Consider the following 27,558-nt stretch of genomic DNA (forward strand, 5'->3'; position numbering starts at 1 on the left):
CACTGCCTCCCAGCTTGTGTGTGCCTGGGGAGAAAAAGACTAAGTCGACATGGCACTCCCCTCAGAGTGCCATGCCAATCTCACACTGTCTGTGGCATAGGTAAGTCACCCCTCTAGCAGGCCTTACAGCCCTAAGGCAGGGTGCACTATACCACAGGTGAGGGCATATGTGCATGAGCTCTATGCCCCTACAGTGTCTAAGCAAAACCCTAGACATTATAAGTGCAGGGTAGCCATAAGAGTATATGGTCTGGGAGTTTGTCAAACACGAACTCCACAGTTCCAAAGTGGCTACACTGAAATCTGGGAAGTTTGGTATCAAACGTCTTAGCACAATAAATGCACACTGATGCCAGTGTGCAATGTATTGTAACATGCACCCAGAGGGCATCTTAGATATGCCCCCTGAATACCAATCCGACTTCTAGTGTAGGCTGACCAGTCCCTGCCAGCCTTCCACAAACCAGACAAGTTGCTGGCCACATGGGAAGAGTGCCTTTGTCACTCTGTGGCCAGGAACAAAGCCTGCACTGGATGGAGGTGCTTCACACCTCCCCCTGCAGGAACGGTAACACCTGGTGATGGGAGCCTCAAAAGCTCACCCCCTTTGTTACAGCGTCCCAGGACATCCCGGCTAGTGGAGATGCCCGCCTCTCCGGACACTGCCCCCACTTTTGGCGGCAAGGCTGGAGGAGATAATGAGAGAAACAAGGAGGAGTCACCCACCAGTCAGGGCAGCCCCTAAGGTGTCCTGAGCTGAGGTGACCCCTGCCTTTAGAAATCCTCCATCTTAGTTTTGGAGGATTCCCCCAATAGGATTAGGGATGTGCCCCCCTCCCCACAGAGAGGAGGCGCACAAAGAGGATGTAGACATCCACCAGGACAGTAGCCATTGGCTACTGCCTTCCCAGACCTAAACACACCCCTAAATCTAGTATTTAGGGGCACCCCAGAACCCAGGAAATCAGATTCCTGCAACCTGAACTACAAAGAAGGACTGCTGACCTACAAGCCTGCAGAGACGACGGACGACGACAACTGCCTTGACCCCAGCCCTACGGGCCTGTCTCCAGAGTCGAAAACCTGCAACCAGCGACGCATCCAACAGGGACCAGCGACCTCTGAAGCCTCAGAGGACTGCCCTGACCCCCTCTGACCAAGAAACTCCCATGAGCAGCGGCTCTGCTCAACAATCTGCAACAAACTTGCAACTTTTCTACAACTTTAAAGACTTCACGTTTCCCGCCGGAAGCGTGAGACTTCCCACTCTGCACCCGATGCCCCCGGCTCGAGATACAGAGAACAAACACCAGAGGGAGGACTCCCCGGTGACTGCGACCCTCTGAGTAGCCCGAGATGACCCCCCTGATCCTCCACAGCGACGCCTGCAGCGAGAATCCAGAGGCTCCCCCTGACTGCGACTGCCTGTAACAAGGGACCCAATGCCTGTAACAAGCACTGTACCCGCAGCCCCCAGGACCTGAAGGAACTGAACCTCCATGCAGAAGTGACCCCCAGGCGACCCTCTGCCTAGCCCAGGTGGTGGCTGTCCCGAGAAGTCCCCCTCCCCCTGTGCCTGCCTGCACCACTAGAGTGACCCCCGGGTCCCGCCAGTGAATCCTATCTAAAACCCGACGCCTGCTTTGCACACTGCACCCGGATGCCCCTGTGCCAGTGAGGGTGTGTTTTGTGTGCCTAGTTGAGTCCCCCCCAGTGCTCTACAAACCCCCCCCCCCGGTCTGCCCCCCGATGACACGGGTACTTAGCTGCTGGCAGACTGGAACCGGAGCACCCCCTGTTCTCCATAGGCACCCATGTGTTTTGGGCACCTCTTTGACCTCTGCACCTGACCGGCCCTGAGCTGTTGGTGTGGTAACTTTGGGGTTGCCTTGAACCCCCCCAACGGTGGGCTGCCTATGCCCAGGAACTGAGACTTGTAAGTGTTTTACTTACCTCACAATCTAACCATTACTTACTTCCCCTAGGAACTGTTGATTTTTGCAGTGCCCACTTTTAAAATAGCTTATTGCCATTTTAACAAAATCTGTATATGTTATTGCTCTAACTCAAAGTTCCTAACTTACCTGTGAGGAGTACCTTGCAATTTATGTATTTACTTCAAATCTTGAACTTGTGGTTCTAAAAATAAATTAAGAAAATATATTTTTCTATATAAAAACCTATTGGCCTGGAGTCAGTCTTTGAGTGTGTGTTCCTCATTTATTGCCTGTGTGTGTACAACAAATGCTTAACACTACCCTCTGATAAGCCTACTGCTCGACCACACTACCACAAAATAGAGCATTAGAATTATCTAATTTTGCCACTATCTTACCTCTAAGGGGAACCGTTGGACTCTGTGCACACTATCTCTTACTTTGAGATAGTATATACGGAGCCAACTTCCTACAGTGGTGCACATAAAGTTGTTGCTGTAGCAAACTGTGTAGCAGAGTTGCTGCAGGTTCACTTGTGGAAGATGTTGCTTACACCATATCTGTATCTGCATTTGACGTTGGGCACTCAGCAGGCTGAGATGCAGCTAAAGAATTCTACTGTACTCTTCTTGGGGAGACTCCAGAGTAGGAGAAAGCTCTGCAGGGTTACGGTAAAAGTACTTTGGCAACTTCAGTGGACCACTGAACAGAGTCTGTGACATGGTACTTCTTGATTTGATCGATAAACGCTTTCCAGTATTTCTTCACTAAAGGCAGTTGTCGCAGGATTACGGTATGAGTGTCTTCTGTCCCAAGAACTGTACGATTGTCCAAAAGGCTCTTTATCGGGAATCCAAAAAATACAATTCACAGCTACCCATCATCAGCCACTTTCCCTTTGGTGACAGTCAGAGTCTTTCTTGTTTGGAAATTTGTTTCTTACTTTTTGGACTTTCTGCGAGGACTGCAGTCATGAGAAGGTAGTGTCCAGCGAATCATGTTTTGACTCCTTCCTTTCAAGGAAGATTGAATTCAAGAACATCAGGGGCGTGGCTTGAACACCAAAGATGTCAGCCACACAGCTTTGAGCATCACCACCGTCCCACAACAATCTGCAATATTCCAAGCGTCAGACCGCATGAAAAACATAGTGACATACTTCAGCGACACCAATCATTATTGTAAAAGGTCATTCATTTAGGACAGAATTTTAACACTATTACATCATTCAACTTTCAATGTATACACCCCAACTTTAACAGAGTCCCAACCCTTTAAGATTTCTCGCTCTTCTTTTTCACTTCAAAACCTGCATTTCACTTCCACTCCCCTAGACACTCCCCTTTCCCTTTCATGCCCTATTTGCTTTGTGCATCCCCCACACTCTGATCCTTCACCTGCTTGTTTTTCCCCTTGGAAGGGTGGGCAAGCCCGCATCTGGCTCTCCACCCTCCCCATCTACTGTTTCACTTTCTTTATTACCACCTGCCCTAACTGACAATCACTAACCCCCACTAGCCCCCTTCCGTAGAACCCCGTGCCGTTATCTCACCCCTCTACCTTTGCCAATTGCTGGGTGGGTGGGTGGCCAAATTCAGTACCGATCGATAGTCGGCGTGGAAAGAGGCCAATCCCTCTTCCCACACCCCTTTTAAGCACCCACCCTTAGGCCCTCCCCCACTTACCTGTAGCCTATCCTGTCCTGCCGGAGTCACTTCCTACTCTCCCGAATGTGGAGGGACTAGAGCGAGTCTCTCTCTCCGCGGGCCCCTCCATTGGGACATACTTCAGGGACACCAATCATTAGTGTAAAAGGTCATTTATTTAGGACAGGATTTTAATAATATTACATAATTTAACTTTCAACACATACATCCCAACTTTAACAGAGCCCCAACCCTTTAAGATTTCCTCGCTCATCTTTTTCACTTCAAAACCCGCATTTCCCTTCCACTCCCCTAGACACTCCCCTTTCATGCCCTACTTGCTTCGTGCATCCCCCACACTCTGATCCTTCATTGCTAGTTTTTTCCCTTGGAAGGGTGGCCAAGCCCGCATCTGGCTCTCCACCCTCCCCCATCTACTGCCAACCAGCATAAACCCACTTGGCATTTTGCTGCCCCACCCAAAGGTCAAAAGGACACAGTACTGCAACCTTATTGTGCTACACCTGCTCTCTGAGCCTCATCTTTTCTCCCCACAAATCCCCCACAAGTAACCTCAATTCTGTTAGATAATATGCGTTCCCCAACTGTGACAAATGCACTCCACCTGGCCTGAAAAGTGCCTCATCTTGTTCTTTGATGTCTTCATGCTTTAAAACTTTTATCCCATGTGAACAACAGAAAACCCTCATAGCCCGATTAAGTTTTTTGCGAGCCCGTTCTATGGCTCCATGCTTAACTGCCCCTCTCCACGCTTGTCAGGGCACAAACTCAGTCCATACCAAGCAGGTACCATGCAACCTCTGTTTGAGGAGTTCCAAATCTCTCTGCATGTGTTGCAGTAGTGTGAGCCCTGACAGCTTCACAAGGTAATTTTCCCCCGGATGAATCAACAGTAAGTCAGGACAACCCCAGTTCGGCAAACAAGCAGTAATAAACGGAAGCAGACCTCCCCACTTCATGCCACTTTTTCCCCACCAGAAAACTTCAGGGAGTCCCAGCGCCCGTCCGTAAATCTGTTTTTCTGCACACTTCGCCGCCCAGTGCATAAAGGAATGGCCGACCAGCCATGTTACCATCTTGTCTTCCTGTGGGCCAGACACACACCCTGCAAAGAAAAAGAACTGTAAAGGTTGCCACAAGATTTAACACCCTTACCCAAAACCTGTGTTAAACTAACTAGTAAGGATGGGTCCAGAACAAGAACTTTACTACGGCCTCGCGTAGCGCTCGCAGCATCTAGACTTCCATCTACCTATTGCCCTAATCCTTGCCCAGTCCCAACCCAAATGGGCTGCAGCAGTAGCTGCCCCGATCCTGAAGGAATGACTGCCAAAATCAAGGCCGTGACGACCCGTCCGCTTCAGAGCCATCCTTAACACCTGCAACAGCTGGAAACTAGTAAGCTTTGCCCCCGTCCTATACACAAAAACTCCACTCTCTCCTGTCAAGCGCTGCACACCCCGAAAACTCAACCATTCCCACATCGGGCACGCAGCCACATTACCACCTCTGTCCAGCCATGCCCATTTCCCTTTCCCCAACTAATCAGTCTTAGAGCGCCTGAGCCTAATCCCCAAATGGTCCCCATGCGGGCAAACCTCCTTAATCTTCACGCCTACTCCCCTCCCAACCCCCAACAATTCAGATACTTGAAACACCCCAAAAAACATCCACACCATGCATAAATGAAACAACGCCAACTCGTATTCGTCAGTGCAGCATACCGGCAAAATATGCAAGAGCTGAAATAATAACTTAAAAGTGATGGGCTCTCTAGCTGCCCTACCCGAACTTGACCTAACCCTGCCCCAGCCTTTCAGCATCCTACCCAGCAAGTCGTTACGTGCTGGATCAAAACCAAAAAAGAGTTTCCCGTAAAAGGAGACCCCTGCCAACTTGCCACCAATGGTCGCGGGGGACAAACCTTCCCCAATCAGAAACAGCACAAAACGCAACACGCGTGACTCTAGTTCCTCGTGTCTTTGTAACAAAAATTGCCTGAACACAACTCGAAGGATTGAAAAGCCAACCATGCCAGCCTGTAACTCTGCCGTCTGGATTCCGCTAAGGACATCTCCACCAGCCCAGTGATCATCACGCCCCCCTACTCCCAAATGTCTGCCGGGACCGCAGTCTTGTTCCGCTCCTGGTGCCAATGTGCGAAAACTTTGCCACTGTGAACAAGACAGGGAATCTGCAATCTTGTTGTATACCCCAGGTATGTGCGCAGCTTTGAAAATAACATTTAATGATAAACAATGAAGCATAAACTGGCGCAACAACACTCTGAGGTCCCTCACTCTCTGTCTGTTGACTAGATCAACGACTGTCATGTTGTCAACCTGAAAAACCACTGTCCTATTGGCTAACTCATGCCCCCATACTGCCAAGGCTACCAAAAGTGGAAAAAACTCAAGGAAAGCAATGCTCCTCCCTTGCTGCAGCCATTGTGTGGGCCATGTTTCCACGCACCATCTCCCATCCCAGAAAAGCCTGAAGCCTGTGGCTCCTGCTGCATCGGTAAAAATCTGCACTTGCCAAACCGTATCGGCTTTGTAGAAAAACATGGATACACCACTGAAATCTGCCAAAAAGGTTTCCCACACCTTGATATCCTCCCTCAAACCTACTGAGACACGAATCCTATGGTGTGGCAGCACTGCTCCTGACATGGCTAACCCCTACAGAAAGTCCTTCCTCCCCTTACTACCCATGCAAGCGAAATTAAGGTAGCCTAGCAGCTTCTGAGCTGTCCGCAAATCAGTCTTGTAGAGCACTCGCACGGTGCCCAAGAATTCCAGCATCTCCTTTACCTTAGGCGCCGGCAATCTGGCTACCAAGACGTTCGCATCCAACTCTCTACCCAAAAATGTTAGGACTGATTGCGGCCCTTCTGTCTTCTCTGGAGCCAAGGGCACCCCCACCTGCTTAGCTAGCTCTTGAAAGGCCGTCAGTGCCTGCCCACAAGCCCCAGAAGTGGCTGTCCCTAGAAAAAGGAAATCATCCAAATAGTGAGTCACCGTCCGATGACCACTCTGTTTGGCAAAAACCCACTGTAGGAAGGTACTGAAAGCTTTGAAAAGTGCACATGAAATGGTGCAACCCACAGGAAGCACCCTGTCAACATAAATGGCCCCGTCAAGTTGCATACCCAGCAGATCAAAATCCTCTCGGTGTATTGGCAGTAGCCTGAAGGCGGACTGAATATCGCATTTTGCCAAGTCAACGCCTTTTCCACACTCTCTGACCAGCTTGATGGCATCATCTACAGAGGCGTAAACCACCTTAGTGTCCTCGGGTGCAATGAAGTCATTAACAGAGGTACCGTCCAGCCAGGACAAATTATGAATCAGGCGAAACTCAACTGGGGCCTTTTTTGGCACTACCCCCAAAGGAGATATCATTAAATCCGCACTTGGCCAATCATAATAAGGCCCCGCAATTCTGCCTAACAACACCAATTTGGCCCGCACCACCTGTGGCATCTCCTTGGCAGACCGCAAATTGTCAGCCCATCTCCTCAGCCGTGGACCCTGATAGCCAACCTGAAAACCCTCCATAAAACCCCACTCTAACTTACAAGCCTTGTCAGTATCTGGTAGCTATGTAGCCAGGGCAAAAGGGTCTCCAGCCTAATTGGCGTAAGAGCCTTTTGGAGCAGGAGCGCCCTGCATGACTCGTCCTTTGGACACCCTCCATTGGTCTGCTGGCCTGGAGAGGGAAAAGCATTGTGTAACAGGATGACGACCCCAGGACTTGGAGCAGTCATGTTTAAACCTGCAGGGCTGCCTGGAACAGAAGCCTTTATTGAAGTTCCAGCATGCTCCTGTTGTGGACACCGGGGTCCGTTGACCCATGCCCGCCCCTCCCTGGGCAGGACGGGCCTGAAAAGGCTTGTAAACTACGGGCATGCCACTTGCAGTATGTGTAGACTCCGTGGACTGAGCTGACTGCATCCACGGTTCAGGGTCTACGTCACCCCATGGTTTATCTGGATTGACGCTCACCCTAGCCCTGAATTCTTCATCATAGCTCAGCCATGCAAAACCTCCAAAATGCATCTGGGCCTTCCAAATAATATCCATATACTTAAAAAGCGCTATGGCCCTGTCTGGGAACTTCTCACAGTATATACTGGCAAAAATCAAAAAGGCTGATGTCTAGTTATCCATTGTGATTAGGACTCTCGGCCTATGCGCTAGCTCCCACTCCTCTTCCTTGGATCCCTCTTTGGCCTGTATGTCCCTATGTAGGAGCTTAAAAACGTACACATATTCGTGTTTCAAAATTCTAGCTTTTGTTTTCTCCGCTACATGTGAGCCCAAAGGCATGGCCAAACCCATGTATGGAAGCCGCTTCTTGTGTCCCCCCCCCCCCCCCTCTTTGTCCTCGGATCCAGTGACCTCCCCAGACGTCTAATTACCTGTTTCATTTGCTGTTGTTATGCTGGCCTCCTTAGCCTTTGCCGTGTCGCCACCCTGCACTACCTCTTCCATAGCTGTCTCATGAACCGAGAAATCACCTACCCCTATGGATTTACGCGTGCATGAACCACTGAAACCAGCACTGTCCCCCAAACCGACCACCATTGCCCCTTACCTCTTCCTTGTGCCCCCAAAGGCCGTGCGACCTTCCTTGGCCATCTGCCAGCCAATGCTGCACCTCTAGTGGCCCGTCAACAGACATAGGATCCTGTAAAATAGAAGCAGAAGAAGGGGCTGTGCCGCACTTGCGCCCTCGCCCCCTCCCCTTGACGCCGCTCACCTACCCCTCACGAATCTCTCCTTCCTCCCCCTCATCCACATCCTCTTCATAATCGAGGTCAAACACATCTTCATCATCCATCTCACACCTGTTGGCAGCACCACCCTTCATTCGGGAATTACTCGCCGAGACTTCTTCCGGGGCCTCATGGCGCATACCATCTCTGCGTGACCCACAATCCAGCAGTGTAGAGAAGGCCGCCGAAGACTACTCTAGTGCTTCAGGCAAACGTGCCGGGCCGTGTTGCGCCCCGTTGGCATCACCTTCTTTCTGCCAGCCTCAGACACTGACATTGTCTGTCCTCTCCCAACGTGGCCGTGTGCGCCACTGGGACTTTCCGCGCCAATCAACCCTCCAGCCGCACAAGCCTCCTGACCCCTCCCGTCCTCTACCTGTGGCACCCAGACCCAACTGCCAGACCTCATTCCAGTAGGAGGAGGCCCCATCCCGTCACTACCTTCAGCCATTCTTTTAAGCTGCCTGCCTCATGCCCCTGCCTCATCCCTGTCTCCCCCACCGTCCCCCTCCTCTAGCTGCCCAGTGCCCAGCTCAAGCGAGTCTTGGGGGGGGGGGCTGGACGCACCTCTCCCCCCACCCCAGCCCTTGCTTTGGCCTTTTTAGCCTGTCTGTTCCTTGTCTTGACCTTGACAGGCCCGCCTTTTACTTTGGCTGCACACTTGCCTCTTTTTTTTAATGGGGGCCTGGGGCCCTTAAACTGTGCTGCACCCCTCCGGGACAAGACAAATCTAAAGGGGCCCACTCAGTGTTGGGCCCAGGCAAAGGTTGTTCCCCCTGTACTGTGGCCAGTTCAGGCCCCTCGAAAAGTAGCAGTTCTTGGTGATCCCCAGGGGGCTCTTCCCCTGAAATCTCGGGGCCTGTCTCCCCCACCATCCCCTCCTCTAGCTGCCCAGTGCCCAGCTCAACCGAGTCTTGGGGGGGGGGGCTGGACGCGCCTCGACCCCACCCTCCCGGTGCTTTTTTAAACTTTTGGGGCCCCCCACCCACCTTTCAGGAGAAGAAAATTCAGCTACAACTGCTGCTACCCGGCTCGACGCGCCACATGTCGGCCGCACCATGCCGACCCAGGCCTGGTCAAGAACGCCAGGCCTGAGGAGGTCGGCTTGGCCGGCTTCGCCAGTGGTGCGAAGCGCGGCTCTCACCGCTTCAGCGTCATGGCTTGTTGCCAAGGCGCTGAAGCAATAGCGGCGAAATGCCACAGCAAAGATATCCGGCAAGGCCCAACGCCTCAAGCTGGTGAAGAGAAAAACACTTGCCTTCCTAAACCACTTCCCGCTGGCCAAATTCCGTACCGATCGATAAACGGCACGGAATGAGACCAATCCCTCCCCCACACCTCTTTTAAGCACCCACCCTCAGGCCCTCCCCCACTTGCCTACAGCCTATCCTGTCCTGCCGGCGTCACTTCCTACTCTCCCTAATGTGCCCGCGGAGAGACTGGAGCGAGTCTCTCTCTCCGCGGGCCCCTCCAATCCGGCCGGGGTGCTGAAATAAACACACAGCACAGCAACTTACACTCTGTGACCAATAACAGATGCTGGGCCCTGCCGCCCCTTGAGGTGCGGCCTGCGAGTCACAAGGGTGTAGGGCAACGCAGCAAAGCGCCCAGACAGACAATATAGAAGCGTACCCGCTTGCACTGGGACACCGAAAGTACCACAAGGACCGAAATAGCTTAGGGAGCCGAATACAGACACGAATGGTATGCATTGTTCAATTCGGCATATATTGTATATGTTGAAGTACACACCGCTGAAATTGCGAAAATGCACATATGGGTGCTTGTATACGATTATATGAAATTGGTGATTGGGGTGCATGAAGCGACGACTCGCGTACATGCTTACAATGGGACGTCCATAGAACCATGGAAACAGAAGGGGAGAAATTACTGGATTATGGACATGATTGGGAGGTACTGTTCATTTTGGTGAACATTATTCATTTATTTAGGCGTACACGCTTGGACTAATTCTCGAAACAGACCAGGGGAAATTGATGATTTGGGTGCGTTAACTGCGGACTTGAGCCATGCTTATTGATGATGTTGGCATTTTACCCCTATGGTATTAACGAAATCGAACCAACAACGGCGATTACATTACACATATACTTCACAAACGTTAAGGCTCACTTTTACTTGGTCATTAGTAGTTTATATAATTTTTATAAAATTGGATTATTCTTTCTTCTTTTAATTTTTCCTTATGACTCAAGCAAAGAAGTGAAGGAGACAATACACATGGTCTCCATTCAATGAGGATCAATATTTTTAGAAGATATTTGCAGTAGGCAAGTGATAGTTTGTGGTATTCACTATAAAGATTGCACTTGCTTGTTAGTAGAGGCTGATAGCTGGTGATTGGTTACTTATCTTGTATGGGTTCCGAACAATTGGAGCTATCTTCTTCCTTTTCTCATTTTGGCTTTTTGACTCTTCTTGAAATGTGATTCTTTTTTATGTAAAAATTAGAACTCATAGAGATCTGTTCGCTCTGAGTGTAAAATCTCCTTTTCGGACACTAATTAGTAAAACGCATGTATAAGATTCAACTGAATGGTTCTAGTGGGAAATACACCTGTTGGATAGGTGTTCTAGTTTCCATGCAACGTTATATAATTTTATGCCTCTGACACAGAATTAGGGAATGTAATATATGAAATCTAATTAAATATAAGGTTTTTAATGGAAGATATGTATGTTACCCTTCAGCCCTGACGAAGTCTCAGCGATTATGTTTGCATGACAAAACACGTGTTGGCTGGAACGTTGACAACAATTGTAAGGAACGGGATTGTGTGTCAGAAGAGGGCACTACAAGTATGAAATAAAACAAGACAAAACAGAAAAACACACCATGACTCTAATTTGACTTTGAACGTGTGCCTTGGATTTTATTCAAGTTGTCTAACCCTCGCCCAGGGTAATATGGGGGAGTTGGGTGGATTTCCCCTTACAAGAGCACTGTATATAGATACATAATTTGTGCTTGTGATTTTGGTGGGAGACAGTGAGGTCCATTACCTATAAAACACCCTTCTATGTGTTTAATAGGAGCGAACCACATCCACACTGGAGAAGCGCAGCCAGGTGAGTAGACTCAGTCTCTGGGGACCCGCCTGTGTCGCCCCATGAAGCACACCGAGCCCTGGGGCTGCAAAGGCAGTGCAGCCCACACAACATTGCAACTCAGCAACAGGATGGTGCGTTGTTCTGAGCCCTAGGCTGCTTGAGCCATGCACAGCCATGGCTCCCCCATGAACAGAGTGGCCGTGCCACAATCCTGACCACCAAGGACTCATCATGTGGGGTGTGCATGATGGCAACCGATGCCAGAAGGACAGTGACAGTGCAGAACTAATGCCAGCACGGAAACTATCTACCAGGAGTACGGTCACATGCAACAAGAGACTTAAAACTTGCACCACCCACCACAGGCCCCACTGCAGAGAGTACCAACCCGGGCAGCATTGTGTGTAACACCCTGGCAGCTGGTCAACATGGGGAAAGATAAACAGGGGCCACCCATGGGCCAGGGACTCATAGATACATTTGCAAAACCTATGCCGGGCCAAGAGGGAGAGCCTCCCAACAACCAGAGCCTGTCCCTGTAGCCCCCACCGACTCAGCAGCTACAATTCTGGAAGCCATTCCCGATTCCAGAACCTCCCTTAAGGGGAAAATCAGGGAACCCAGCATTGACCTCTCCCTTCTCCAGCAAGATCTGCAGAATACGGTAGACAGGGTCACCGAAGCAAAGGGGCGTATATCAGAAACCGAAGACAGTCTACACGCTGCAGAAAAACATTTTACAACTTCAGAAAGTGGTCCAATCTCTGGAAAATTGAGCAGAAGATGCTGAAGGGGGCTCATGCCAAAATAACATCCTGATAGGGCTCTGAGAGGGTGTTGAAGGTCTGAATCCTACAGAGTTCATTTCCAAATGGCTGCTTTCCTGAATCCCATCAGGACAACTTGTCCTCCTTCTTTCTCAAGAAGAAGGTCAATAAGTCCCTGGTGACTGGCCACCCTTGAGCCCCCAGCCCCCTGAGACTGATGATTGCATGCATCCTCACCTTTGTGGACAGGGACGCAATCCTTTGGGTAGCACGTAAGAAAAATAAATCTCCATAAGTCATCGAAGATCGTGTTGCTCCCGGACTACACAGTGCAGGTACAATGTAAGCTCCTCTTCGCAGCACACTTAAACGTCATATTTGCGAGCAAGACAATTTTCTGCCCTGCTCTGAAGCCGCATTGCACTGCTTCAAGGAATGGCCTGACTGAAGAAGTAGGAATACCGACAGAGAGGGGGAACTCTCCCATGACAAATGATTAGGATCCTGGTCCCAGCGGCAGCATTGGAGCCGAAGGCACGAGAGAAAACAGTAATCGTCAGAGGAAGCAGTGGATGGCTTGGACTATCACAAGTTGCAGCTGGAATCTGTAGGCTCAGTGGCGGCAGGATCAGGCAGTCACTAGGAAGTGGCGCTCCACGTGCTGTTGCGGCTGATTCAGCCATCATTCTTTCCCAGCAGACTGCTGACATACCTCCTTTCACCTAACTAAGAGGGTGGGATGAGCCCACCCCAATGAACTGACCTAGGGATTTAACAGGTTAATTTCAAAGGATTCACAGAGGAGCGTTGAGGAGTAGGGATGAATTTAAAGCTCAAATGCCCAGTTGGCAACTGTCCCTACTGCATCTGTGACAGATACTTCATGTTTCCGAAGTACTGGGGGGGGTTTATACACACAGCACATGGTCCTCCTACCACTCAAGTGCAGCCCATGGAGCCCACCCACCGGGGCACAGCACCAATCCATCACACTCTTGAATAAGACAATTTGCCCATGGCACTCCTCATAACTACCCAGGGAGCCCCTTCCCGCAAACAGGGGCAGCTACGACTCGATGTGAAACGTGGATGGGTTCCTAGACAAAGTAGGCAGAACGTTGCACCCCGGACATACTTATGCTGCAGGAGACCCATCAAGTCCCTGTCTGGCTTGGCTGGTTTCACACAGATCTTCCACACTGGCTACATCCGAGTCTTTTAAGGGGTGGGCGCCTTGCTCTGCTTCATTGTCCCCTTACACCACACAATGTCAAGAGGGACAAATTGAGTAGGTACATTGTAGTCCAGGAGCACAGCCACGGGTAGTTCCCGTGCTGGGGAACGCCATCTCTGAGTGACTATGCTTTTCCCTTGGCTCGTGATTACCTATGGAGCTGGATTCTAGATGTGGGACGGTCGACCCTTGCAATAGACTAGCCTGACGTGCAGCTTATTTGTAGTAAGTGGCTGAAGTTTATTTAGACTGACAGTTTGTGACACATCAAGGTCTTCAGATTGAATCAATAGGAGAAGTGTTGAGTATAGTTTTTTGGTCCTGATGAAGTGTCGATGGATCCATATGGACCGCTGCGACACGAAACATGTTGACCCTGTCTTCAGGGGTTTAAGATAGTTCCTTACCGCCTGCCTTCACTTGTATTATGAGAGTGCCTGAGCATTATCTCATTCCCCACTCTCCTTCCTAGGTTTTTATTGCTTTGGCCATCACCCTTTCCTGATTATTAAATTTTGGTGTCCTGTTCGGGTTTTGAGCCAATTTTAATTATTCTTTTCTCTCTCCTACTTTCTGTAGTGCCTGTAGGTGGGCATTGATCTCTCTATGTTTGTTTCATCACAGCACAGTGCTACTGAGAAAAGATCTCCGGCAAAGAGCCCCCTTACAGGGGTGCCCGTCCGACATGCCAGCGCTTGTCTGATAAGGAGCTTGCCCGATGATGACCTCCCCCACAACCCGAGTCACTTGCCTTGCCATTTTCCTGAACAACATGACACTGACAGATGCGTGGGGCCTACGGCATCCTGACATACAAAGCGCTACATTCTATTCTGAGGCTCACAAAGCATTCTCTCGCCTCAACTACTTCATCCTCTCCACCTCAGAGACTCCTGGCATACTGAACACCAGAATGTTGGCCAGAGGCCTGTCTGACCACTCTCCAGTCTAGCTTAACATGCGACTGGGCTCAAGATAAACAGAGGTGGGGTGGAGACTGAACCCATGGTTAATTAAAAACCCAGAAACAAGAGAGGTTTTCCAAAGGAAGTGTGAAATATAAAATGCTCAATAGAGGAACCGTCGCCTCACCTGGGATACAGTGGGAGGTGCTTATGGCCACTCTGAGAGGGTTATTATCAGCTAATAGACCAAGGAGAAACAGTATAAACAAAAGGAGGTCAAGGAGCGGGAGGCCCAACTGCTGGAGATGGAAATATGATATGGAGAGGCCCCCAAGCCATCTCTTCTCAAAAACATTACATACACTCAGTGCCTACTTTGACAGACACTTACAGACAAATGGATGAAGGCGTGGTAGGTGATGCAAAGCCACATCTACCATTGGGACACAAAGCCAGCAAAATGCCCCATTGTCTCTGTCCACTGGTAGTGACGCTCCTGCCAGTGTGTAGGCTGACAGATGATGCCGGCAGGAATATAATGGACACACCTCTGATAGTGGCCGAATTTGTGAAATACTACACCCAGCTGTATTCCAAATGGGATGGACCCCCAGACTCTGACATGGAGTCCTTTATGTGGAGTCTGCCGACCTGCTGCCTAGCATCTGAGGAAAGAGACTCTGGAGGAGGCCCTGGCCCCAAAGAAGTTTGGGGGAAGCACCTAGCCAAAATTGTGTTGGGTCAAATCCCTGGTCTGAATGGGTTCACAGTAGAGCTCAGGAAAGCGTACTCAGTGGCATAGCGTGGGGGGTGCAGGGGGGGCCGGCCGCACCGGGCGCAACATCTTGGAAGAGACTCGAGTGCTAAAATCCACGGGTTAGGGGGCGCAAATTACTTGCCTTGCCCCGGGTTAGAGGGTGCAAATTACTTGCCTTGCCCCGGGTGCTGACAACCCACGCTACGCCACTGAGCGTACTGGACGCTATTGTGCACATCTCTTGCAGAAACATTCCGAGAGGCGCTCGTAGTGGTCATATACCACCAGACCTGTGCCTAGCCATGATTCTCAAGGCGAGCCACCCTGTAATCTCTAATCTTCCTATCGTCCTTTTTCATTACTAAACACTGATGTCAAGATTTTGGCAAAATCCCCCGCCACCCGGTTACAAACAGTGGTGGGATCTCTGGTCCACCCAGTCCAATCTAGCTTTATGCCTGGTAGAGCCACACGGTAAAATATTCAAAGGTTGCAGAATGCTGTGGCCCGGTGGATCAGATATCCCACGATAAGGCTGTACTTCTCGTTGAATTTAGCAAGGTCTTTGATTCTGTCAAATGCCAATATCTTTTTGCCTTCTTCACTAAATTGAACTTCGAACCGATGTTTATTAAGTTAGTCAGACTATTGTACACCTGCTCTATGGCACGGGTCTGCATGGGGGTTTGATGTCCCAACCCTTTCTTGTGTGTCAGGGAACGAGACAGGGGTGTTCTTGCTCCCCACTACCCTGTGCGAGTGGTGCCCAGACACATCACATGAAATTAGCCTGTGTGCCATGAAGTGCTAATTTTCTTGATAGACCTGAGCGGAACCTCTGTCCTGGGGGACATCATGACCTGTACAACCATTATACTCTTCTCGAGCCTACAGGCAGAGTATGACCTACATAGAACTCAATTCTGTTGCTACATACAAATAATACATGCCCTGCAACCGTACACCTCCAACCTGCCGGAGCTCCCAGAGTTGTATCTGTTTGAAGCCCAGATACTGATAAACCCCTCATGCAACATAAATTATCTGCGGTATATAAATCATTTGTCATACACACCCCTGACATTCCAGATGCATTCCTAGACTTGCGGGCCTCCTGAAGAAGAGACCTTGAGCACCAACTTGTAAGCCTCCTGGACAAGGGACTTCGAGTACCTAGATGATGACGACTGGTGAGAAGCACTAAGCTCCCCCAGAGAAGCGGCTATAGCTGCCCAAATCCACCTCATATAATTTATGTACTTACAGAAACCCTACCTCACATACACCAGGATCTGGAAGATGGGTGTCATTGCTATGTCCCACTGCCTAAGATGTGGAATCCATCAATGGGATTTCCTTCACACAGTATGGAATTGCCCGGGCCTCACCCTCTCCTGGACGGGCGTTTTGGCCTGCCTTGGAGGAGTGCTGGGATGGCTGCTAAACTCACATTGTTACACATAACAAATGGTATTGATGGTAACAGATACAAAAGGGCCCTACTATTGATAGGACTGGTAGTGGCAAAATAAGACAGTGCCAGACACTGGAAGTCGAGAGATGCCCAAACACTTGAAGGATGAAAGGCAGGCTTGGACAGATGTATGGCACTGGAGAAGCCTGTCTATGCGGCCAGAGTATGGCCCCAGAAACACTTCAGGCTCACATTCGAGTCACATGATGTGCATGCCCATCTCCTGGACATAGAGGTACAGAGTTACACAGCGATAGGATTCACCTCGCAAAAGGGGTGGTGGTGGGTGATAGAAATCAGGGATAATATTCTTGTGGAGGGATACACAGCAGACACCACATGAACAACTGAACCAATTAGGTCCTTGTTGGGGGAGTGTTGCTGGGGTGGAGAATAGACCTAGGGCTGTACTATGCTATTTTTTCCTTTTTGTGCTTCTCTCCAATAACTGTGTTGCATGTTTTTGATTACATCTAAAATCAGTAGAATATGTTTTTAAAAAATCGAGAACATCCATATGCATGCCAAACAGATTCTCATATGATGTTCGACCATCTCATACTCCTCTAGGCAAGTTATTAAGTGTTCAATGAAATCCATAAAGTCTATGAAACCACACTGATTCTCAATCCAAAATCCTAACAGTCAAGGCTTGCTTCAAGCGCACCCTTGGCTTCCTCAACCACATTCCAGAAGGAACAGGAGCAAGAATAGCAAATGTACTCAGATTAGGCATAGCATCCATGAATGACCTATCAGCAAAAGCAGGGTCTTGTCTAAATGAAAGGCATGAACTGCTCTTATTTGTAGTAGACGCTGCAATTCTTTTGCTACTGCTTAAGAAGTGGCCATCTTTTGTGGCCACACCCACAGGCATATACAGCAAGAATGCCCCGGTCTACATATATTTGAGGTGTAGGGGCTAGTCTTAGAGCTGTAAAATGCTTCATTTTTTGACAAGCATTACATTGATATACATACAGGGAGTGCAGAATTATTAGGCAAGTTGTATTTTTTAGGATTAATTTTATTATTGAACAACAACCATGTTCTCAATGAACCCAAAAAACTCATTAATATCAAAACTGAATATTTTTGGAAGTAGTTTTTAGTTTGTTTTTAGATTTAGCTATGTTAGGGGGATATCTGTGTGTGCAGGTGACTATCACTGTGCATAATTATTAGGCAACTTAACAAAAAAAAATATATACCCATTTCAATTATTTTTCATTACCAGTGAAACCAATATAACATCTCAACATTCACAAATATACATTTCTGACATTCAAAAACAAAACAAAAACAAATCAGTGACCAATATAGCCACCTTTCTTTGCAAGGACACTCAAAAGCCTGCCATCCATGGATTCTGTCAGTGTTTTGATCTGTTCACCATCAACATTGCGTGCAGCAGCAACCACAGCCTCCCAGACACTGTTCAGAGAGGTGTACTGTTTTCCCTCCTTGTAAATCTCACATTTGATGATGGACCACAGGTTCTCAATGGGGTTCAGATCAGGTGAACAAGGAGGCCATGTCATTAGATTTCCTTCTTTTATACCCTTTCTTGCCAGCCACGCTGTGGAGTACTTGGACGCGTGTGATGGAGCATTGTCCTGCATGAAAATCATGTTTTTCTTGAAGGATGCAGACTTCTTTCTGTACCACTGCTTGAAGAAGGTGTCTTCCAGGAACTGGCAGTAGGACTGGGAGTTGAGCTTGACTCCATCCTCAACCCGAAAAGGCCCCACAAGCTCATCTTTGATGATACCAGCCCAAACCAGTACTCCACCTCCACCTTGCTGGCGTCTGAGTCGGACTGGAGCTCTCTGCCCTTTACCAATCCAGCCACGGGCCCATCCATCTGGCCCATCAAGACTCACTCTCATTTCATCAGTCCATAAAACCTTAGAAAAATCAGTCTTGAGATATTTCTTGGCCCAGTCTTGACGTTTCAGCTTGTGTGTCTTGTTCAGTGGTGGTCGTCTTTCAGCCTTTCTTACCTTGGCCATGTCTCTGAGTATTGCACACCTTGTGCTTTTGGGCACTCCAGTGATGTTGCAGCTCTGAAATATGGCCAAACTGGTGGCAAGTGGCATCGTGGCAGCTGCACGCTTGACTTTTCTCAGTTCATGGGCAGTTATTTTGCGCCTTGGTTTTTCCACACGCTTCTTGCGACCCTGTTGACTATTTTGAATGAAACGCTTGATTGTTCGATGATCACGCTTCAGAAGCTTTGCAATTTTAAGAGTGCTGCATCCCTCTGCAAGATATCTCACTATTTTTGACTTTTCTGAGCCTGTCAAGTCCTTCTTTTGACCCATTTTGCCAAAGGAAAGGAAGTTGCCTAATAATTATGCACACCTGATATAGGGTGTTGATTTGATTAGACCACACCCCTTCTCATTACAGAGATGCACATCACCTAATATGCTTAATTGGTAGTAGGCTTTCGAGCCTATACAGCTTGGAGTAAGACAACATGCATAAAGAGGATGATGTGGTCAAAATACTCATTTGCCTAATAATTCTGCACTCCCTGTATATCGTTCTGCATTTTGAAGTAAACATAGCCACCGATATCGTTGCTGTAGTATTGCCACCGTAGCTCTGTAGCTAACCCTTTGTGAGCTGCCTAGATTAACCCACACCTAGCTTTTCCGTTAAGTATATGACTATTTCCGACCCCTGGTAAAAATACCCAGGGCAGATTGTGTTCGGCATATACTTAAACAGGAAACCATTAAGGAGCTTTTCAAAGAAAATTTTCCCTGGAGGGCAGCCACACTTCCCTCAAACTGTTTAGCCTTTATCGATTTATGGAGGTGTTTGTTTTAGAGTCTATTCACAAGCATATTTTTTCCCTGCATTTCTCAGGTGCTAAGGAGGAAAATGTTTCCATTATTACCCTCTCCCCAATGAGGTGCATCCCTTACAAAGGGTGAAGGCCACTTATCTTTAGCTAGGATGATCAGATGTCATGGGCACCTGATAAATGAGGTCAGAATATGGCTATTTCGTGTATAACAGTACCTCCCCTTCTACTGGTATTTGTAGACTATAAATCATGTCAGGAGAGTTTACATGTCCAGTTGGTGTTTCTACCTGAATGTATCCTTCAGGGATCACCATCACTACAGTCATCGTCCAGGACTTTCTGTCCCAGGGGGCTTAGCGGCAGGAGCCGCTCCCAGGATGTTGCAACGCCATTGGGCATATAAAGTCCAGCTGCACTCCTGCTGCGCGGGATCACAAACACTACAGTCATTGTCCAGGACTCTCTGTCCCAGGGGGCTTAGCAGCAGGAGTGGCTCCCAGGACGTTACTGCGCCATCGGGCATATAAAGCCCAGCTGCACTCCTGCTGCGCAGGATCACCTTTGCTACAGTGATTGTCCAGGACTCTCTGTCCCAGTTGGCTTAGCAGCAGGAGCTGCTCCCAAGAAGTTGCTGCACCATCAGGGATATAAAGTCTAGCTGCGCAGGATCACCATCGCTACAGTCATTGTCCAGGACCCTCTGTCCCTGGGGGCTCCGCGGCAGGAGCTGCTCCCAGAAAGATGCTGTTCCAGCCGGCGTACAAAGTCCAGCTGCACCCCTGCTGCCTGGGACGTGTGTGGGCCTGGCCAGGGCCCACCCTCTTGAGTTTTTCTTTTTTTTTCTTTTTCCACCGAGGACCAATTTGATTTAATTTGTATTTTTCTGATGTGATGGGCAAAAGAAAGGTGACTGAAGGAGGTCTGGGGGAAGAAGTGTAAGAAAATTATTTAAAAATCGGGCGACAATGATGTGCACAAACGCATTGACAATCTCTTGGTGGACTGCAAAGAAATACTTGTTCCATCGTCTGCTACTGCACTTTCCAAGGGTCCTACCCAGTGCCTAGCATCCCATGTGGTGTCAAACAAACAGGAAAGCATATCTAACCTGTTTAGTAAAGCTAGGGACCGGGTGCAGAGTAAAACCAACATAATATCTCAAAACTCCATAAAACCATCCCGTAGTCCCGATCCCCCTAAAGACTTGTGTTAGAAATGGGGTCTTTGGTTGGCAGTCAAGTTACCCCCTGTCCAATCAAGGACCCTCACTCTAGTCAGGGTAAGTCACAGACAATCCAAATTATCCTGTGCCCACCCTCTGGTAGCTTGGCACTGAGCAGTCAGGCTTAACTTAGAAGGCAATGTGTAAAGTATATGTGCAATAAATCATGCAATAACACAGTAGAACACTACAAAAATACACCATACAGTGTTTAGATTTTTTTAAAATATTTATCTGGATAAATGCAGGTCAAAACAATTAAAATGCAATAAATATAATTTTGAATATCACTGTAAAAATGATATAAAGTGCCCTTAGTCTCTTAAAAGCAATAAATGTCTCTTTCAAGCACAAAGTACCTGGTTTGCGTTCAAAATCTCCGCAAAGAACCACAGAGGAGGAGGTGTGTGGAAAACCGGGAGGTGTGCGTCGATTTCTTGGGCCGCACACGGCGATGCGTTGTTTAGTTTTCACGCAGGGAAGGCTTTGCATCAATTTCTGGTGCTCGGTCTTGGATCCTCTTCGGGTTGTGGGGTTTTCAGACGCACCGGGGATGATGCGTGGATTTCCGGTGCTGACAGGACGAAGTCACAGGGGCTTCGTCAATCCGGTGGGCATTGCGTGGAAATTTCTACTGCACAGCAGGTGCTGCATCGATTCCTCTCTGGAAGTTGGGCTGCGTTGTTCTGGCTCGGCTGTGCGTCGCTCCAGTGGGTGTGCGTTCAATTTCTGATCCCTATGCTTGCGCTGCGTCAATCTTCTCATTGCGAAGCCGGGCTGCGTTGTTCCGATTCAGTGTGCAGTGAATCTTTCACCGCAATGCAGGCTGTGTGTCGTTTCTGGCAGGCTGTGCATCGATTTTTGCCACACAAGGAGTCTTTCTTGCAGAGATGAAGACTTTTTGGTCCTGGAACTTCAGGGAACAGGAGGCAAGCTGCATCCAAGCCATTGGAGAGCACTTCTCACCACAGCTAGAGAGCAGCAAGGCAGCAGGGCAACAGCAAGGCAGCAGTCCTTCACAGAAAGTAGTCAGGTGAGTCCTTTGGGCAGCCAGGCAGTTCTTCTTGGTAGGATGCAGGTTCTGGTTCAGGTTCTCTTCTCCAGGAAGTGTCTGAGTTGGTAGGGGCAGAGGCCCTGTTTAAATACCCAAATGTGCCTTTGAAGTGGGGGAGACTTCAAAGAGTGGCTTAGAAGTGCACAAGGTCCCCTTTCAGTTCAATCCTGTCTGCCAGTGTCCCAGTAGGGGTTGTGGCAGTCCTTTGTGTGAGGGCAGGCTACTGTCCTTTGACATGTAACTGTCAGGCCCTCCACCCTCCCAGCCCAGGAAGACCCATTCAACATGCAGATGTATGCAAGTGAGGCTAAAGATCCTGTGTTTAGAGTTTGTCTGAGTGAATCCACAAGGTAGCTATCAACTGAACCCAGCCAGGCGTGGATTGTAAGGCACAGAAGGATTTAAGTGCAGAGAAATGCTCACTTTCTAAAAGTGGCATTTCTAAAATAGTAATATTAAATCCAACTTCACCAGTCAGCAGGAGTTTGTATTACCATTCTGGCCATACTAAATATGACCTTCCTACTCCTTCCAGATCAGCAGCTACCACTCAAACTGTATATGAGGGTAGCCCCAATGTTAGGCTATGGAATGAGTAGGCCTCACAGCAGTGTAAAAATGAATTTAGGAGTTTTGCACTACCAGGACATGTAAACTACAAAGGTACATATTCTGCCTTTTGCCTACACAGTACCCTGCCCTATGGTTCACCTAGGGCATACCCTAGGGGTGACTTATATGTAGAAAAAGGGGAGTTTAGGCTTGGTAAGTACTTTTAAATGGCAAGTCGATTTGGCAGTGAAACTGCACACACAAGCCTTGCAATGGCAGGCCTGAGACACGGTTAAGGAGCTACTTAAGTGGGAGGCACAATCGGTGCTGCAGGCCCACAAGTAGCATTTAATCTACAGGCCCTGGGCACATATAGTGTACTTTACTAGGGACTTACAAATAAATTAAATAATCCAATTGGGTGTGATCCAATGTTATCATGTTTAAAGGGCATATGCACTTTAGCACTGGTTAGCAGTGGTAAAGTGTGCAGAGTCTTAAAAAGAGCAAAAACAGTATGCAAAAAGTGGAGGGAGGCAGGCAAAAAGTTAGGGGTGACCACCTTAAGGTTGTCAGGGCTAACAGCTTGGTACTAGTGCCCCCCCTTTCCACCATTCCTTACAACAATAGCTTTTTACCACTTTCAAGCCCATCTGATGTCCCTACATCCTGCGGTTGCTTCTACCCAAGATGGAGTAGGCTGCTCATTTAATCACCAGGTTTACACATCTCCTATAGCTGACTACCTAACTGGCTGCATTTATGCACTTAGGTCAGAAATAGCAGCCCTTAAGTCTATGATTGGTGACCTTGTGGCTACTGTGGGGACGCCTTATGGAAGAGAGGGCCATCAAATGTTGGGAGGGCACTGCCAATTCTGCTATGGCCAGCGTCCCAGCTCTCACATCCATTGATTATTCTTCTCCCTCTCCTACAGGTTACCCTGTTGTACACTCATGCCAGGTACACAAGCACACAGTCCCTAGGATTCCTGTTGGCGTCAGCCCTAAGGGTTGCTCTTCATCCACGGGCACTTTAGCTGAAACTGCATCTAGTTATCATTGGAGTAATGGCCATTGCACCTTACCTTCTGCATCGTGGGAAGGACTGATACACTTGTAGACTGATGACGCTGAAATGAAGGTTTTACATTTATTTGCGCTTAAACGTAGTGTAGCAATAATCAAGTGTGACTTTAATCGAACTAAATAAGATTGTACGGGGACAAATGTGCCCTCAGAGTAGTTTGCCAACATTTATAAGCGTGCTTTATATAACGTGATGTATTAGAATCGTGCTAATTTGACACAATCGTAAACGTGTGCCATGATTTGCTTGTTTGAAATGTTCTAGCTTAGCATAACTTTAGTGGAGGCTTTGGCCTAGTTGCCGTGTCTCACGATTTAGATGTTCGTATTTTTCCACTGTGCTAATAAACGTGAATTCTTGCCTGAAGCTGTACTTTTCCAGTGAGATCGGTTCACATGCTTATCTTCAAGGTTTCGTGCCAGCCCGGCATCTTCTTCTTTGCTCCAAGGTCAATCTGCAGGTGCAGACAATGGACGCTCTGAAAGTGAGTTAATTGGTAAAATATGTTGCAACTTACGTTCCCAACTCCAAGGATAATGTATGCCTAGGTAGAAGCTTGTAAATTGATGTTTTTGATTGGACAATTTGAAGCTAACCTATGAACCCTCCAATGGAAGACCCTACTGGATTTGAACTGTTGTCTATAAAAACCAGGTGCACGAGAAGAAAGCAGCCATTACAGCCATTACCGGACATTATTGCCATTGGCCCATTGCGGACATTGCAGCCATTACCTGCCATTTTGCAGGACATTGCAGCTGTTATGGCCCATTTTGCTGCAACGCCATTTTGAAAGAGACTTTGATGCTTTCTCTAATCGAGAGAAAGAGACTTTGAGTAATTCTCGCCCTAGAGACTTTAACTTTGATTCGTCCCTTTGCATGAAGTAGTAGTTTTATCTTGCCGCTGTGAGGCAATTGCCCCGTCCACCCTGCCCCTTTGCCCCGTCCCATGCTGATCGAAACCGGTACCTGTGAGACGAAGACTTCCTTGAATGCTGATTGAATTTGGTAAATATGAAAGAAAATGTACAATTGCATTGTGTTTCTTTTTAGGTAACCAACTGCTGATTTTGGATAAGAGCCCTAGTTAGGAGTTTTCCAAATTAATGTTGCTAAATTGTTTTTGCATGAAACCCCACATGCAGATGCTAATTTGAGGTTAGATGAGGATTTCTTTGTTGCACGATGCAATTTGAGACCTTGTTATGCTGACTAAATGTATGCAATTAGCTCATTACAGATTATAGTTTTAGTAGTTTGCGTTGCTATCATCGAAGGCATCGTTATTCAAATGCTACATAGATTGCATCTTTTCCGCCGTTATGGACAGCTATTAATGTTCATCTACATATATCATTTGGTGCTGAGACATATCTACATTGTGCTAGCTTTGTTAATATAGGGAAATAAATTCACTAACTTTGCATAAATTGGTGTGGCTATTCATGACCGAAAGGTCATGGTTTCGCCGAAATGTATTCTGGATTAATTGTGAAGTGTTATGTTGATCAGGGCATTGCTTATGTTCGTTATTGATTATTGATTTGACTAAATTGATTACTCTCGAGTGAGGAGGGCCCCACTTGGTCAAAAGATTCATTGACCCAAGAGCGTCCCAATACAGGTAATTTATTAGGTCGGAACGCTCTATCAGTAGATGGTAGCAGAGGACGGTTTCGCCCTTTGGGACCCCACAGTCGAGAAGTACATGGTGTTGAATTAACGGTTTCGCCTTTGGGACCGCAATCGAGAAGTTTGAATTAGATTTTTCTTGGGTAAAATAGATTGAGAGAATGATGATGGGCTAAGTCCCCCGCGACTTTCCCGGGATCTCGGAGCTTGCGAATGGAGAGAACGGAGGTGTGGAATCAGCGTTGGCGGTACTAGTGATGGTATGAGTGAAGTTAGGATTTTGCGCTTGCACAGCTTATTGCCGCAGATTGTGTGAAAAGGGTTGTGAGGATTTTAGAGAATAGCGGAGGTGCGACTCCGAGTGTAGGAGTAGAGAAGTCGTCGAACTTCATAGAAAATAGCGGAGGTGCGACTCCGAGTGTGAGAGTAGGGAAGTCGTCGAACTTCATGTGCATGTGGCGCTTTGTGCAGAAAAAGGTCCACGTGGTTGTTGTTGTTGAGACGGGCCCTGCGAGGTCAAGAGACTCCGGAGTATGTTGAAAAGTGTATGAGACACTTGTTTTATGTTGTGGTCTGGTCGGTTTAATAGGTTGACCGGGCGTGGTCAACGAGTCGGTACGTGTGTTAAGGGAGTGAAAGAAACTTCGACTTCGGGCTTTGACAAATTCTAAGTGCACTAGAATAGATCATTGACAAGTTGAGAGCAGAGTCTGCGGGTCAGATTTGCTTGCGAAAGTGGGGACCGAGAAAGATGGAATAACTGCCGAGGCTAGTGAAAAATCCCTAAGGTCCTGAAGCGATTGTGTTACCCCTCCTGTAGTAAACCGACAGATCTGTTTTATTATTATTTGGTTGCTCGCGATACATGCTAGAAGTTGGTACGAGAGGAGCTGAGTGAAGGAGGACTAGCCGCGAGGCTTTGTCAGCCGCAGTGTGTGTGAGTGTGACGTCACTAGGAGCCGCGCTTGGATAGGTTGGTTGCAGAGAAGGGTCGCGCACGGATTGGACGCAGTCCGTGGGGCTCGATTGGAAGGGGAAAGGCAAGCGAAGAGTATTCCGGGAATTAAAGTCACCTATTGATTACAAACTTTGTGAAATAAAAGACGAGAAAATGAAATTTTTTAAGGCATTCAAGAGTGCGATGAAGGGGGAGTCTTACATTAAAGCGAGTGTAGGAGAGGAGACGCCACCCGAAGGTACACCAGCTTACATTGTAATGGAGGAAAAGGGGGTAGCTCCGTGCCTTTGGCTAAAGCAATGGCACAAGCTGACAGAGAAACATGGGAGCGTAGCGTTTCCGATCCATGGGACATTCAATATAAGGATCCTAGAGAATTTGAGATTTGCGATGTACGACATGAAGGTACCTCCAAGGCCAGCACAGTTTGAGGCTCTAGCGATTTGGGAACTAATGGCTAGACAGCAACAGCAAAAGAAGTTCGAGACCAGGATGAGGAAGGTAGAAAAGACATTAGCGGACGCTAGGTGGGATAATGCACAAAAGGTGTGGAGGTCAGATGTATTGCAGGGGATAAAATTGTTTCCCGCAATTGCTAAGGAAGAAGAGGCGACAGGTAAGAAAGCTACCTGCAAGACAAACAGGAAATGTTCCAAAGATAGAGAGGAAGACGAGTCAGAGGATGAGGAGTTCATCATGCAATTGCTGAACGATCGTCCACCACCTTATGCAGAGAGTGGACAGGGTCCAAGTACCAGTTCTGCCCCTCCGGCACGGGTACAGAATAATGAAACTCCGAATTCAGAAACGCCATCGGGACCTAAAGACCCGAGTTTACTGTTCACCCCGCAGATACCGCAGGTCAGGAGAATATATCCAGATGTGCCTGTATTGAAAACAGCAGAAAGTTATCAGCCGCAGGTCCCAAGGTACTACAGCAGTGATAACAGTACGGGAATGATTCTAGATCCAACCGTAATGGGAGTACAGAATGGTCGCAACCCAACATTGGCACAAGCTGAATCAACCCAGTTTTTGATGCCTCAAAAGCAGATGCATGGGGGAAACGCACATGCTCAGATGACGGGGAGTCAGACGGGCATGCCGGCAATGATGACCCATAGTGTGGGAATGAACATGCCTCAGAACCTAGGGAATGGACAGAACCCAGATGCGATATCCCTACCCATTACTGTAGGTCCACCGGTACCTTTGTACAGTCAGCCTAACTCAGGTATGGGAGGTCAGGGATTAGTGGTGCAGAATGGGATGGAAAGGAGGTGCATAGAAAACACTCCGGATACGACTCCGATAGTGGCTCAGCCAACTGGATCTGGGTCCTTGATGGAGTTTAGTCCCATATGTGCTCAGTCAACAGTGGTGAGGTCGAGTCCCCCACTGATGATACCGCTGTCATCGAACACTGAAAAGTTGCCGCAATCGTCAATGGCAGTCGATGTGAATGCTACGCTGATGGGGTTGAATGCGCAACAGCTGACACAGTGGTTCAACAGTCTGAATTCCACACAAAGCTCAACCAGTGGGAAGGGAGAAGACTATCTGAACAGGGTAAGGTTGAACATGGAAGCAGACGAGTTGGTGGAAGGGACTATGGGTGTGAATAGGCTAGAGTCC

This window comes from Pleurodeles waltl, chromosome 6 (genome assembly GCF_031143425.1).
Source record: "Pleurodeles waltl isolate 20211129_DDA chromosome 6, aPleWal1.hap1.20221129, whole genome shotgun sequence".
Classification (NCBI taxonomy): domain Eukaryota; kingdom Metazoa; phylum Chordata; class Amphibia; order Caudata; family Salamandridae; genus Pleurodeles; species Pleurodeles waltl.